The following is a 15,438-nucleotide window of genomic DNA, read 5'->3' as shown; positions in this document are numbered from 1 at the left end:
GAGACTATACCAGTCCTATTGAGGGGGATAGGCAAGAAAGGGACTCCCTCAATCACTAGGAACAGGAGTAAGCGCACACAAAAGACAACTTTGGTTAGTTAGAGCCCGGGCTGAGTCTTTGAGAAGGGCCACCCATGAATTTCCCACCCATGTATTTGTAGGTGGGCCTTTAGGTTCCCATATATTATTGACAGGTTGAAGGTTTGAAGGCCAGTCTTTGAGGATTGCAGACCAGATTTCTGGGTCTGGCTTTACACACAGCGGTGTTGTATCGCCAGATTGAATTATAATTTCTCGACGTGGGCAGCACCGGGAAATGGGGTGCAGGAGGGCACTAAGTATTGTAGACTTTGAAAGTTTGTAGTTAGCCTTAGTGAGGGTTCCACCCCCGCTATGGGGACACTTACAACAGGTGGGCATAATAGCTGGGTTTGATATACCTAAAAGGGACAAGAGCTTCAACAAATAGACTAGGGCCCACATCGTTGCAAGCGTAACTTTAAATCTCCAGCAGGTTCACTTTTCCATTTGTTGGCTTTTTGTTCCCAGGTGTTATCAGCTTCCGGAGTGACCACACCCTGGGAGTTGGTGTTCTCCTGATGAAAAGGCTTCACTCTCGAGCAATGGGTCCACTTATCGCTGTTTGATAAGCGAACAGCTGTGTGTGTAGTTAGCAGCACCTGGTAGGGTTCCTCCCACCCTTCCGCAAGGGGATTCTTTCTCCACTTCTGTACCAGGACCTGGTCACCCGGTTTAAAGTTGTGGATTGGTGCATCAAGCAGGAGGCTCTGGAAGGGTGCAGCAAACCTGTGTAGGGAAGACAAAACAGAGTGCAAGGCAATAACATGTTCCCAAATTTTGGATTTCCCCAAATCCACAGTAACCTGTTCCCTCCACCCCACTGGCAAGACTCTGGGAGGCATACCAAACATTAATTCAAATGGTGACAATTTAATCCCTCTACGTGGTGTGCTACGAATACGAGTTAAAGCCAGTGGGAGTGCCTGCGGCCATTTCAAATAAGTCTCAATACAGATTTTCGTTAGCATAGCCTTCAGTGTTCTATTCATGCGCTCCATCTGACCTGAACTCTGGGGTCTCCATGGAGCATGGAGTTTCCATTTGATATCTAAAGCTTTGGACACTTCCTGTAGTATTTTCCCCACAAAATGACTTCCTTGATCTGACTCAATGGATTCAGGCAACAGAAATCGGGGTATTATCTCGTGGAGTAGTACTTGTGTCACTGTGGATGCGGTAGCCGTTCTTGTGGGGTACGCTTCCACCCATCCAGTTAGTTGATCAACCAATACTAGCAGATAACGGTAACGACCAGACTTTGGAAGTTCAGCGAAGTCAATCTGCCAAGCTTGTCCGGGATAATGGGCCCAAGGTCTTCATCCCATAGGGGCTGGTGGTCTTGTAGGTTTTGGGTTTACCTTTTGACAGGTTGGGCACTGAGAGACCACTCTCTGGGCTTCCAAATAAAGTCCTGGAGCCACCATTTGACAAGTTAACAAGTCTCCCATCGCAGTGCCTCCCATGTGAGTGGAATAATGTAATCGGTGGAGTATCTCTTCCAATAAGCATCGAGGTATTAATACTTTCCCTCCGGGTACAATCCACCATCCCTGAGGGTTCTTAATAGCCTTGAGCTCTGCGGCTAGCTTATCTGATCCTGGGCCATACTTTGCTTTACAATCTTCTAAGTAAAAGGGCACCTCATGGGCCGAGCCCTGAAACACTGCCTCTCCTCCCATCTGTGCTGCCTCTCTGGCTGCTACATCAGCCTTCGCATTTCCCCTTCTCTGGTGCTCGTCTGCAGCCTTGCCATGGGCTTTAACATGCACCATAGCCACCTCTTTTGGTAGCCGGAGGGCTTCCAATAGCATTACAATCTGTGGCCCATTTGCAATCTTTTGTCCAGAGGCCGTGATGAACCCACGTTCTTTCCACAACAACCCATGGGCATGTACAGTGGCAAAGGCATAGCGCGAATCTGTAAAAATGTTCACTCTTTTGTCTTTTCCTAATACCAATGCACGTGTCAGGGCAGTGAGCTCCACTGCCTGTGCTGACCAGTTTGCAGGGAGTTTTTCTTTCCATACAGTCTCAGTTAAGGTTACCACAGCACCCCGTATGCCACACGCCATGTATTACACTACTTGAACCATCTACGAAGAATCCTCCTCTGGGTCCTCAAGTGGGTCATCTGTCAAGTCAGGACAAATTAGTACTGTCTGAGTCAATACCTCTAAGCAATCATGGCACGGAGGTCCCGGTTCTGGCATCAGGGTGGCTGGGTTCAAAGCAGTGGTGTGCTTGAAGGTGAGGCCTGGATTAGATAGGAGAAAGATTTCATATCTGGATTGTCTGGAGGGGTTTAAAAATGTCCCTCCCTCTCCTCTGAGGATCTGGGGAACCCCATGGGGTGTATGTATTTCCATATCCGCTCCCATAACAATCTTTTGCGCCTCTTCCACAAGAGTAGCTGGGGCAGCGACAGCCCTTAAACATGCAGGCCATCCCTTCGCTACCGGGTCTAGGACCTTGGAGTAGTAGCCCACGGGCTTCCAAGTTGGGCCTACTGGTTGAGTTAAGACCCCTGAGGCCACCCCTTTATTCTCATGCACATACAGTCTATAGGGCTTGTGCCCATTTGGAATCATCAGCGCTGGGGGTTGCAAGAGGGCAGATTTCAATAACTCAAATGCATGTTGGTTTTCCTTAGTCCATTTCCAATTTGTGAGACCCTCTTTTGTGAGGGACTCATATAGGGGTTTGGCTTTTCCCCCATAATCAGGAATCCACAGTCTACAAAACCCGGTTAGGCCCAGGAAAGCTCGCAGTTCTTTGGGATTTTTGGGGGCAGGCATATCCTGTATTGCTTGAATTCGATCTCTACTCAAAGTCGAGCCCCCTCCTCAATCTCATAACCCAAAAAGGTGACCTTTGGCTGACAAATTTGAGCCTTTTCCCGTGACACTTTATACCCTTTCTTTCCCAGGGTATTCAGCAAGGATTCTGTTGCTTTTTTTCCCGTCTGCACATCAGGGCTTGCTATCAATAAATCATCAACATACTGCAGCAGTGCCACCTCAGGGTGTCTCTCTTTCCAGTGCTCCAAGTCTTTTTGCAATGCTGTTCCAAAGATATGGGGGGATGAGACAAATCCCTGGGGCAACACTGTCCATAACAATTGAGTCTTATGATACATGTCCGGGTCTTCCCATCCAAAGGCAAACAATTTCTGACTATCTTTATGTAGCGGGATAGAGAAGAAAGCATCTTTTAAATCTAACACAGAAAACACCTTGGCATCTGCTGGAACTTGGGTCAGAATGGTGTGTGGATTTGGGACCATAGGATGATTCACTAAAACCTTTTTGTTTACAGCTCTCAAGTCTTGCACTAACCTGAAGGAGGCACCATCTGCTTTGGGCACACCCAGAATCGGGGTATTAAACAGGGATGATCCCTCTATTAACCACCCATACTGCTTGAATTTTTCAATCAGCGGCTTCAAACCTGCGCGGGTGGATTTCTTCAGAGAATACTGTCTCATACACACAGGACCCTCTCCCTCCTTTAGAGGAATCTTGACTGGATTTATGTATTTTGCCTGGGCAGGAGTCCCATCTGCCCACACACATGAATCAACATTCTCTAAAATCTCAATTCCTTTGGCTTCTGACACAGTCTCAGCTGCCTGGAGGGCCATTTGGTAATTTGAACCCTGCTTCACCAGTAGCTGCATCACAATTTGATCCTCACAGAAGAAGATTTCAGCTTGGAGTTTTGTTAGTAAATCTCGCCCCAAGAGAGCTACGGGACAGGCGGGGGAAACTATAAAAGCATGCTCTAATATATTATTCCCAATTTTTGTGAGGAGGGGCTTACATACAGGCAATCTAGTTCGTCTTCCCTCTATACCTTCTACAGTCACATGCTTTCTGCTTTCTTTAGCTAAAGGGGGGCTTTCCGGTCCCCTTCAGCTTGAATCTTCCCCGGGGAGCTCACCCGCTTCTGGCAGCCCCCCTGCTGAGCTTCCCTCCATTAGTCTTTCAGCCCAGGGCAATCCCTCTTCCAGTGTCTCCTCTCCTGCTTCTGCCTAAGGCAGCTGTCAGCATTGCCATCTGTTTGTTTTTTTTTCCACGCTTTTCCTCTCTGCTACCTGATCATGGTTCTCATAAACTTTATACGCAATCTCTACGAGTTCTGAAAGGGGTTTTCCTAGTCCCCCCCTCAGTCTTTTGCAGCTTTTTCCTCATGTGGGGGAGGTGTTTTAGCCTTATCCCTGAGCCTTAACCCTTGAGTCAGATCTCCCTCACTATCAGAATTAAAGAGGTCCCAGGGCTTTCTCCCAGCGTCTTAGTTAATTTACGACAAGCCTGACGTGCTGTTGGATGAGGGCGCTTTGAGCAGTTTCTCCCTGAATACAACACATGTTCTCAGACACAAAAATAGGATCCTTTACCAGACAAAATTCTAGCCAGCAGTAAGGTTTTAAACTGACCTGTATTTACTAAGGTTTGGATCCAGTCACCATGATTTTGAGCACACAGAAAGACACAGGAAAGGCTTATTTAGGATGTTCGGGCTGCTCAGTGCCTTGCCCCGCAGTTTTTACTGCCCAGACCCAAGGCTACTGATCTGACACAGGCTCATACAGTGGAAGGAGGGAGGGAAACACAAAAGGGACTCTTTCACTCCTGCCCTTGACAGAAGATACTGGGACAACGGATTTGGGAAAGACAAAATCACTCAGACATCTGTCCACTGGGTCACGAGGTTCTGGCTGAGCACCCTTGCGTTCGACACTACCTTATCAGGCAGAATTGGGGCGGCTAGACTCAGCCTTAGTCCCAGACCTGGTCAGTGGCTCATTTTTCTAAATACACAGATGCACATTCATTCAGTCAGACCTACCTCTTTCCCTTAGCCAGATTCACATCAAAAGAACCGACATCCGGCCATCCTGCTTCAAATGATGGCCATTCCAATTGACAGAAAGTAATCAATCTGTCCTTTGACATCTCTATTCCGTAATTTCCTTTGAACTTACTAAAGTTTCTTAGCATGCATCCTAATGGGGTTGCAGAGTTTTCTTCTCGGGAGCTACCTGAACCCATTGTGTCAATCAAAATTCAGAACCAATATTCAGCTGAACTCCAAACCAATATTCAGCTGAACTCCAAAGTTCCCGGGACCAATTATTCAGACCTCTATGCTGAAAGCTAAAACAAATCAAAGTCCCCGGGGCTAATGTTCAGACTTATATACTGAACGTTCCAAAGTTCCAAATTCCCCGAAAGACTATTCAAATGACACAAGGAAAGCGAATACTTACTCCTGCCAACACCCTGGTGCCATCTCTTTGGACCCTGCTCAGCCTGGGTGACTCATTCAGTGGAGGGCCTTTAACCTCCTGGGTGTCCCGACTCACGTTCCCAGTGACCGTGACAGACTCCAAAAGCAGTCTGGTGTGCACTTCACAGACACCTTTGCCGGTTTCGTCGTTGACCCCGGGGTGGTCCGAGGGCAACTCCTGCCTGGCTCGCCAAATTGTTGCACAAACGGCTAGTTTTGTGCCCCTGGAGGCTTGTCCAATCCACCCCCAGGAGAGAGTCACACACACAGGCTAGGTCCAATTTCAGATTTATTGTTTGCAAACAGGTCGACCCGGGAGCTAAGCCGCTCAAATCAGAGTCGACCACAAATTGTGTCTGCAACTTCTTTTTATAGCCAATGTAAACAATAGATTTCAATGTATCATGCGATTATTGGCAGACTTAGCATTACATCTTGCATCGTATGTCTAGCAGTTACATGTTCTATGACGGTTTACATACATGTCTCATTTACATCTTAAATCCCCTCCCAGGGGCAGTTCTTAAGCCCCCTGTGGTCATCCTTCGGTCAGGGTCTGATCTCTTCACATCAGCATTTTTCCCTGTCCCTCTTCTCTTATCTCTCGTAAGGAGTTATTTATTGGATCTGTTCCTGGCTCTGTCTGCAGAAGTTTGGTGCTACTCGTAAATCTATCATTAGCATATATGCCTTAGCAAAAGCAATTGTGATAATATGCAGAAGCAATTATAAAAACAGGATGTATAGATTATGCTATATTTTTACCACACAGCTATGCCTGGCCCCCTACTGCCACCAAAGCCCACCTGAAGATGGGGGCTGGGACTAAGGCTCCCCTCCTCACCTTTCACTGGCAAGGTAACTGGCCTGGCATTTTCTGGGGTCTCCCACACCACCAGGAACCCCACCAGGCCACCTTTCCCTGGCAGGGTGCCATTTTAGGTCATGCGCAAGACCTGGAGCCTCCAAATCATCCCCATAAGCGCCTGCTCTTACCTCCAAGATATACCCATGCAGCAGCTCAGCCAGACAATGTTTCTTACCTGCCTCCCAGCAGCAAACTGCTCTTGTTTATATAGGCAACCAGAGTTCTAAAATGGCTGCTGCAATCAAACACCCACTGGATGTTTGACCTCAGCCCTTAAAGTGGCAGGCACCAACAGTGCCCTGCCACAGGTGTCCTGTAGTTTATGCTCCATCCTTGCCAGTATCTGTGAAGACCTATCTGATCTTGAGGTGTCACTCCCCATCCTATCCCCTTCCTTCAATATACAGTTAAAATCTCCAACCAGTATTAGGGGCAGTGCTCCTGGTAAGAGATTTACAGTTCCTCTAAGAGGGTGAAATGTGCCTCCTGCTCTGCCGGTGCACAAATGTTCAGTATTCTAAATCTTTCCCCTCCCTTCTCCACAATAACTTGTAACTCTCTTCCCCCATTTATCTCCTGATAGCTTAGTAGTCACAACTGTGACTCTTTACTTAGTACTGCCACACCTACCACCCTGTTCTCATTACTGTCCAACCACATGGATGCGCCATGCTTCCATCTTCCTATAAGGTCTTTTACTGTCTTTGTCCTGGGATCCCACATCCCCGCAGGCATAGTATGTCTGCCTTCATTTGGTCCAAATACTGGCTCACCCCCATCCATTTTGCCTGGCTGCAAATGCTCCTTACATTAACTGATGTTGCCAAGATGATCATATTTATTTAAGGTATTTCCCACCACACTCCAAGTCCAATCTATGCACTCAGGTTTAGGTCTCCGCTCAGGAGAGTTCCACTTCTGATTCCAAACTCAAGGCTGATTTTTCTTTCTCCTCTTGTATTCCTCCTTCTCTGCCTTCGCCTTTCACCATGTCCACTGCATGCAACAAACTGTATTTTGTCTTCCTCTAAGAACTGTACTCTAGCAGACTTTGTCTTCCCTCTGTAGGCCCTGACAGCCATGGGACTAAGAGTGAGGGAGGGACTTGAAGAGAGACTCCTGTTGTCTGTTCATCTCCTTTTCTTTCCTCCTGCATCTCCACCTCCTGTCAAACATTTGCCATTCTGGTTTAAGCTTCATGTATCCTCCATACCACTCCATATGGTCCTTTTCCTCCTCCTCTCTCTTCCTCCCCCACTCCCTACCTCTTTCCTTAACCCTCCCACCTCTGTTCTCCCTTCCCCTATTCCTCTGATTGCATCCTCCCAACTTCCCTCTGACCCTTTCTCTCCCTCCATCTTCCCTAGTTCATTCATCCCTGCATCTTCTTCCCCTCTGCCCTGTTCTCCCTCTGTATTCCCCTTTCTCTCCTCCTGTCCCCCTTCTTCTCCATTCCCATTCTCCTCATCTCCTGCTTCTCTCATGCCCCAAATCCTCCTTCTCTGTGGCCCCATCTCTTCCTCCCCCTCCAGCATATTATTTTCCTCTACCTCATTTGTTTCCTCTTTCCTCATCTGCACCCCTTGTGATTCCTCCTTTGCTCCCTGCTCACTTTTCCCTGTTATACTCTCTTCACTTTGTCTTCTTTTGACTTTATTTGTAAATAAACTAGGGCAAGTGCAGATCATATGACCTGATTTTCCGCACAAATTACACTTCCATTCCTTCTTATACTCTTGCACCCTGGGGCCCTTCTTTCCACTTGCTGTACAAATCTTATATGGGCAGGCCATTGCCAAATATCCCACTTCCTTGCACCTTAAAAATAACTTTAGCTCTCAATAGTAAATCACCCATCCTTTGTGGGGCCCTAAGGAGTTCCCTGGAGGCAGGTGTCATACCCTACCTGCCCCTACTGAGTCTGCCCAGAATAATACATAGGTTTTCCAGGCCCCAGGCTATACTCCTTTCAAACCTCAGATCTTGTTCACTTTCTCCACTCTCTTGCAATGCCAAAATTTGATATCCTCCACTTCAATGAAATCCATATATATCTTAATTGTGACTGCTCTTTCTCAGGTGTCCTTGATGACCCCAAAATCAAACTGTGCCAAGATGAGGTTTCCCAACATTCATTGTAGATCTTTGAGATCTTTTAGTATGCTGTCTCATTGCTAAATGTTACCTCCCAGTCCAAGTTGCTTGGCATCTGAATTAGGCAATTCATATCAAGCGACTAAATCTTCAGAGTCCTCTGCAGTATCAGCCTTCTGAAATTTAGCCAAGTCATCTCTGACTTCGAAATACCCAAGTGAAAAGAGTTGCTTAAAAGTGCAGGGTTTTTGGTTATAGTCGTATTGGTCTAAGGACATAGGTAGGCAAGGTTTTTTGGGTAGATGTGATATCTTTCATTAGACCAACTGAGTAGTTGGAAAAATGTTCTTTGCAAGCTTTGTGTTATTTTCCCAACTACTCAGTTGGTCCAATAAAAGATATCACATCTATCCAAAGAACCTTGCTTGCTTAAAAGCATGCTTATGGAGTACCTGTGCTAAAATATGCAGTAGTTTCAAAAAAGGTAAACTGCATCAATTCTGGATGAACTAAGCCCATGGGTACCCATAGTAATTTCCTTTTACACAAATTACAATAAGGCGTATTTATTTCAAGGCCAGTGTTTTCAAATTTGCCTCTTACTTCCCTGTTGTCAAGGAGAGCAGGGTCTCCCAGTAAGGGAAGGGAGGGGCTTCAGGGGGAAGAAGTTGAGGGGGCAAATGGCTGACCCCCCCCCCCAATTTATTTTCCTTGCTGTAGCAGTAAGAGATGGACAAATTCAATGCAAACTTTCAATAACTGGATTGTTTCCTGGAAAATTATGACAAATGTATACATTTTTCATATATAGACTCTAATTATTGGGGGGGGCTGTCTTATATTCAATTAAATATGGTATTTACCAGAAGAAAATATTCAATGATTCTTTCTTTCTGGGTGCCTTAAAGTAATCAGATTCTCTCAGTTAGCAGACTGACATATCTATTACAGGAAGGGCTCCAATTATAAAGAAAGAAAAAAAGGTGTCCAACTTAGAAATATACTTCGGATTTTTAATTTTACTTTACCAATCTCCTTCTAATGTATTTCTGTGGTTTGCATGGATGAAAAGACGGTGTATGAATACCATGGCCCTATCTTAGTCCTAGTTAGTGGCCCTATCTTGAAGTTATCTGATCCCCTGCATGAATAATATAAAATTTCATCATCTTCCCATTTTTTCTGCTAGGAAAAAAGAAAAATTAAACAAAACAAAACAACCAAAAACCCCAATAACTCCACTAGTCATCTTTAAAGTCTTTATTCAATCTAAATATTATCTGGCCTTTCTGAAAAAATTGATATCCTTCTTCTAGTTTTACACAGTACAAATATGATAAGGAAGTGTGCTTGTATGTTTATATTCAGCATGTCACAAACTTTTTAGTATGGTTGAAGTATTGTTGTAAGCTATGACGGTTCAGGAAATATATGCATATTTGGAACTGTACATATTTACATATATTCTTTTGCTGACTCTTAACCAAGTATCAGCCCCTAGTTTATCCTTGCATAATTGAAACTTTATTAAATTTATTATTAAAAATAAACAGTTGCTTGATTCTTAAGCAGATTCTTCCATCATTTATAAAATAACTTACCTGGGATTTGGGTATTTTCTATTGCTCTAGTACAACTTGAGACTGGGGAGTTTTTAACAGATATACTGCATGTATATCAAATAGAGGATATGGACTAGATGCAGAAGTTACTGGGTGCATCTACACATGTGCTTTATTGTGGAGCTGACTTATTAGCTCTGCAGTAAAGCGTCAGTGTCTATACAAACACCAGTATTAGGATGCAGTAGAATAATTAACTTTGTCATAAGATAGTAGGACTGTGTGAAATGACAGCGTTCCATTTCAACCAGTGTTTTGAAATTTTGCCAGAACAGCGTTTTGTTTCAAATTTTGTTTTGATTCGAAATGGGTGTTCCGTTCCATTCCATCGAAACAGGGTTGAAACGGCGAAATTCCCGTCAGCAGCTAGAGGTGCAGGGCCCCAGAACCCCTGCACCTATTTCCTTGACAGCTGGCAGGCTTTATGGCCTCAGCAGGGGATAGCAGGCCTGCAGCTTTTGCCCTGCTGCGCCTTAACACACACAGTGTTACCCATGTAATGAGTTTTCCTTGTCTGCAGCTTGAGGTACAGTTTCCCCTAAACCCCTGCACCTATCCTCTTGAACCTAGCATGCTTTGTGGCCTCTAGGGGCTAGCATTCTCACAAATTTCATTCAAATCAGGCCAGAAATTACAAAGTTATAGGCTGTTTTGTTCTTTCCCATTATAGCCTATGGGCAAAACGTCGAAACAGCGTCAAAACGGCAAAACGTTTTGATTTGCTTCATTTTGTTTCGAGGCTGTTTCAGCCATATCTGCTCTGTTTCAATTTTGCTGTTTCCACCTCGAAACGAGTTGAAACAGCATCAAAACAAAACTGGTAGTGAAATTTCACACAGCCCTATAAGATAGTACTCTTATGGCAAAGTAATTAATTCTTCCAAAACACTTGTGTAGACCAGGACTGGCTAGGACAAGAGGGTGAAAAAGTGCAGTGGCTGCATGCATTTTAGCATTTTAGCACCCTCGTGCCCCAGCCACCTGCTCTGCTTCCCAACACTGGCACCTGGAGCCCAGGGCTGACTCCCTGAGCCCTCTACCAACCCAGGGCTGCTCCACCTCAGCATTATATGCTGTAGTTCAAGGTGCATGTGAGAGGGGAAGCAAAAGCCCCTCTAGCATGTCCCAAACCCCCACCCAGTGGACCCCAATACTTACCGCAGGGGTCAAGATGAGCGGAAGCCAGGAAGAGACGCTGATTCAGGCTCAGTAGCTCCAGAGCTGCCTGAGCCTGTGAATCATCAAGCTCCAGGGGCATGGCTCTGGAGAGGTGCAGACTGCTCAAAAAGCAGCTGGGAATACAGCTGACTGGGTGGGCAGAGGAGAGTAGGACGCTGGCCGGGAGATGCCAGCTATGGAGCTGGGGAGCACCAGCCCTGAGTGCTTTTCAACATCTTTTTCAATGATTTGGATGTGGGGATGAAGAGCTCACTGACCAAGTTTGCAGAAAACACCAAGTTATGGGGAAGCGTGGTCATGCTTGAAGATAGGCTAGAGATACAGGCGGGATCTAGACAGGCTGGCAAGTTGGGCGAGTCGGAACCAGATGAAGTTCAACATTGAGAAATGTAAAGTGCTTCATCTGGGGATGAACACCCCCCTACACACTTACAGGCTTGGCACTGCCAAACTGACCAGCACCAAGAATGAAAGGGACTTGGGGGTAATAATAGACTATTGTATGAATATAAGCTGGCAGTGCAATGCTGTAGCCAGTAGGGCAAATAATACTCTGGCATGCATCTCCAGCAAAATCAAGGAAGTGATTCTTCTGCTCTACTCAGTATTGGTGAGACCCCAACTGGAATACTGCATCCAGTTCTGGGCACCACGCTTTAACAAGGACATGGTAAATCTTGAGAGTCCAGAGGAGGGCCACCCATATGATCAGAGACTCGCATGGCAAGCTGTATGAGGAAAGGACTCTTCAGCTCGAAAAAAGAGAAGGCTGAGAGGGGACTTGGTAGCAGCTTACCACTACATCAGGGGAGTACAGCAAGGGCTCAGTAAACAACTGTTCACCAGGGCACCCTTGGGGAAAACCCGGAGTAATTGCCACAAACTCCTGGAAGACCATTTCAGGCTCAAAATTAGGAAAATCTTCTTCACAGTTAGAGTGTCCAGACTGTGGAATAAGCTCCCTCCAGAGGTGGTGCAATCGTCTACCCTGGAAATCTTCAAGAGGAGACTGGATGGTCACCTTACTAGGGTCCCCTGACCCCAGCTGTCTTTTCTGCCTGGTGCAGGGGGCTGGACCCAATGATCTTGCAAGATCCCTTCCAGTCTTACAATCTATGAATCTATGAAAAACAGTGTGTTAGATATTAATCTATTTAGGAATAACAGTCCCAATCAGTGCATTAGTAAGCCTCCTAACATCTCCGTGAGGCAGATACTATTATGCACACTTTACAGATGTGGGAACTGGGAAACAGAAAGGTGCTCTATGCTTGGGGTTCTCATTGTCCATATTACATTGAATTTAATTTTTTTTCCTCAGGTGGTATCTTCTCCCATTTATAACACCTTTGTGGCATTTGTAGCAATTACTAATCTAAGGCTAATGAAATTAACTCAAATTATTACTGGGCCAGTATCCACAATTTAATTTTTCCTATAATTTAAGAGTTTTTCCAAATTAATATATGTGCATTAATACAACATATATACAAAAATAATAATTAGTTCAGGTTTGTTAACAGTATAAAATGACTTGCTAACTATTAGGATTCACTTGAGCCAAACTACAAACTAGGATACAGTATGTCCCAAGTTCTTTTTTTTCCTTCTCCCCATCTGCAGGAAATAAACCCAATGTTTAACAATTGAGTTTATTTTTTATTGCTGTGCCCAAGGCAAAATCTCAGATTGGGGTTTGCATTCTCAGAAGACAGACAGATTTAATATATTTGTCACTACCTTGACGGGGTGAAAATATTACTTAAATTCAGGTACAAAAGATGGGGCTTTGTGAATCAGATATAATCCCCACAAAGATATGGTATTCAGGAGCCCAAACTTCCACATTATTATTAAAATATATAGACACTTGTTTCTAAGTGTTATCAATACAACTTTTGTTCAGATAGTTTCATTTTTGTTATTCTGCTCTATGCTATATTATGAAGGTATCATACCATATTTATTGACTTTATGAAAATCACATAGAGAAGAATAATCTATTTATTTACAAGTAATGATAAAATACACTTAAGAAAAAAAACTTAGCAGTGTCAGGGATAAAACGCTGCCATATAGATAAGCATAAATAAAAATATAGCTGTAGGCTGGTAAAAATTAAGTCTTTTTTTTTTAAGATCAAACAACATAGTGTCATGTTAGTGAGTATCAGGTGAGGTGTCCAGGGTTTGCATCTAAAAATGCATTTGTAATTGTCTTTTGTCTTTTTTTTCTAATTCATTTTTAGGGGCTTTAAAGATCTGTTGTAACAGGACTCTTGTTACATTTAATAAGTGCCATGTTGATTGGCGTACTCTAAGTAGGCTTTTCAGTTTGCCTGTGGGGAAATTTAATATAAAAACATTCAACATTCTTTTATTAGTGTTTTTTACTATTCCCAGTCCCATCAGACCTTTGGTGCAAGCAGTGTATTATTGAAAAGCTTATCTGTAAGAAGTGAGCCAAGGGGAAATTCAGCCTTTATTAATATTGACATCATGTTCCTGCACAATGGCTGTCTAAAGAAACTTTTCAATTGGATTTCAACTGCTTTGATGCAGTATAAATGGAAACAACTGAATGCATGATTTAACATAGAACAGTGAAAAATGTTGTATCCTATGTGTTGTAACATAAAGCATATGTTCAAAGATATTATATGGCTATATTCAACGATATTTCTAGTAAACTTTTAGTTAAGAAACTAGAAAAATGCTTTGAAACTTCCTTCAAGACAGATTAGATTTACAATATATATATATATTTTTGCAGAGTAAAATTTGCAGCTTCAATGTCATTTGGAGGAATAGTACAGTTCTATATCAACCACAGGACTGGAAGCTCCGTAACAGGTGTCTTCCCTCTGTTAATGAAACACCATACCGATTTGGGCCAGATTCTCAGTTTGTATGACTTAGTGTAGCATAATTCATTTAGATAAATATATGCATGGACTCCCTTTTTAGAATTTTCAGAGATAAATAAGCAATAGTAATTAAATTGATGTGGAATCTTAATAGCTGCTAAAAGATGACCCAGAGGACATGGGCTCTTCACTTTCTTTAATAATCAAGATGTATGAGGTGTTGCCACTTTATTTATAAGAGGATAGAGTTTTGAGCACTCACATAGGAAATAGAAGACCTGGCTTAAATGCTCACCTCAGTTTGAGGAGGCTCAACAGTACTACTGCCCTAATGATTAAGCCACAAGCCATTCTGCATGCTTTAATGCTCTATCCCCCCTGTTGAAGCTATGCCACTGTACAGAAAGAAATTCCAGATTCCTTGGGCCAAAAAGCATATGGATACCTCAAGGAATCCATTTCTAAGCACTAGGAGGAGAAGGAAGTGATTAGGAAGTGTCAGCAGGGATTCACCAAGGGCAAGTCATACCTGACCAACCTGATTGCCTTCTATGATGAGATGACTGGCTTCATGGTTAAGAAAAGAGCAGTGAATGCGATATACCTTGACTTCAACAAAGCTTTTGATATAGTCTCCCACAACATTCTCATAAGGAAGCTAAGGAAATACGAGTTGGATAAATGGTCTGTAAGGTGGATAGAAAACTAGCAGGATCATCAATGGCTCAATGTCTAGTTGGCATCCAGTATCATGTGGAGTGCCCCACAGGTTGGTCCTGAAGACAATTTTTGTTCAATATTTTCATCAACAACCTTGAAGATGGGCTGGAGTTTACCCTCAGCAAGTTCACAGATGACACCAGGTTGGGGGGAGTAGTAAATATGCTAGAGCAGCAGTTCCCAAACTCTGACAGATTGTGCACCACCAGTTTAAAATGATACAACCTTAAGTACCACCAGCACATTTTTCAGTTCAACCTTAAGTACCACCAGCAAATTTTTGTCATATAAAGCAATTATAATAAATCTGTTAATGTGTATCACTGATGGGTTGTCTGTGTATTACTGGTGACACCTGTACCACAGATTGGGAACTGCTGTGCTACAAGATAAAGCTTGAATTCAGAGTGCTTGAGATAAATTGGAGGATTGGACCAAAAGAAACATCATGAGGTTCAATAAGGACAAGTGCAAAGTCCTGCACTTTGGATGAAAGAATCCCATGCACTGCTACAGGCTTGGGACCAGCTGGCTAAGCAGCATCTCTACGGAAAAGGACCTGGGGTTAAAGTAGACAATAAGCTAAACATGAGCCAAAGTGTGCCTTGGTTGTGAAGAAGGCTAATGGCATACTAGGCTGCACTAGTAGGAGCAATGCCAGCAGATTTAGGTAAGTGATTATTCCCTTCTATTTGGCACTGGTGAGGCCACAACTGGAA

Source organism: Alligator mississippiensis, chromosome 1, assembly GCF_030867095.1.
Source record: "Alligator mississippiensis isolate rAllMis1 chromosome 1, rAllMis1, whole genome shotgun sequence".
Taxonomy (NCBI): Eukaryota; Metazoa; Chordata; order Crocodylia; family Alligatoridae; genus Alligator; species Alligator mississippiensis.
Note: the sequence above shows the minus strand (reverse complement) of the source record.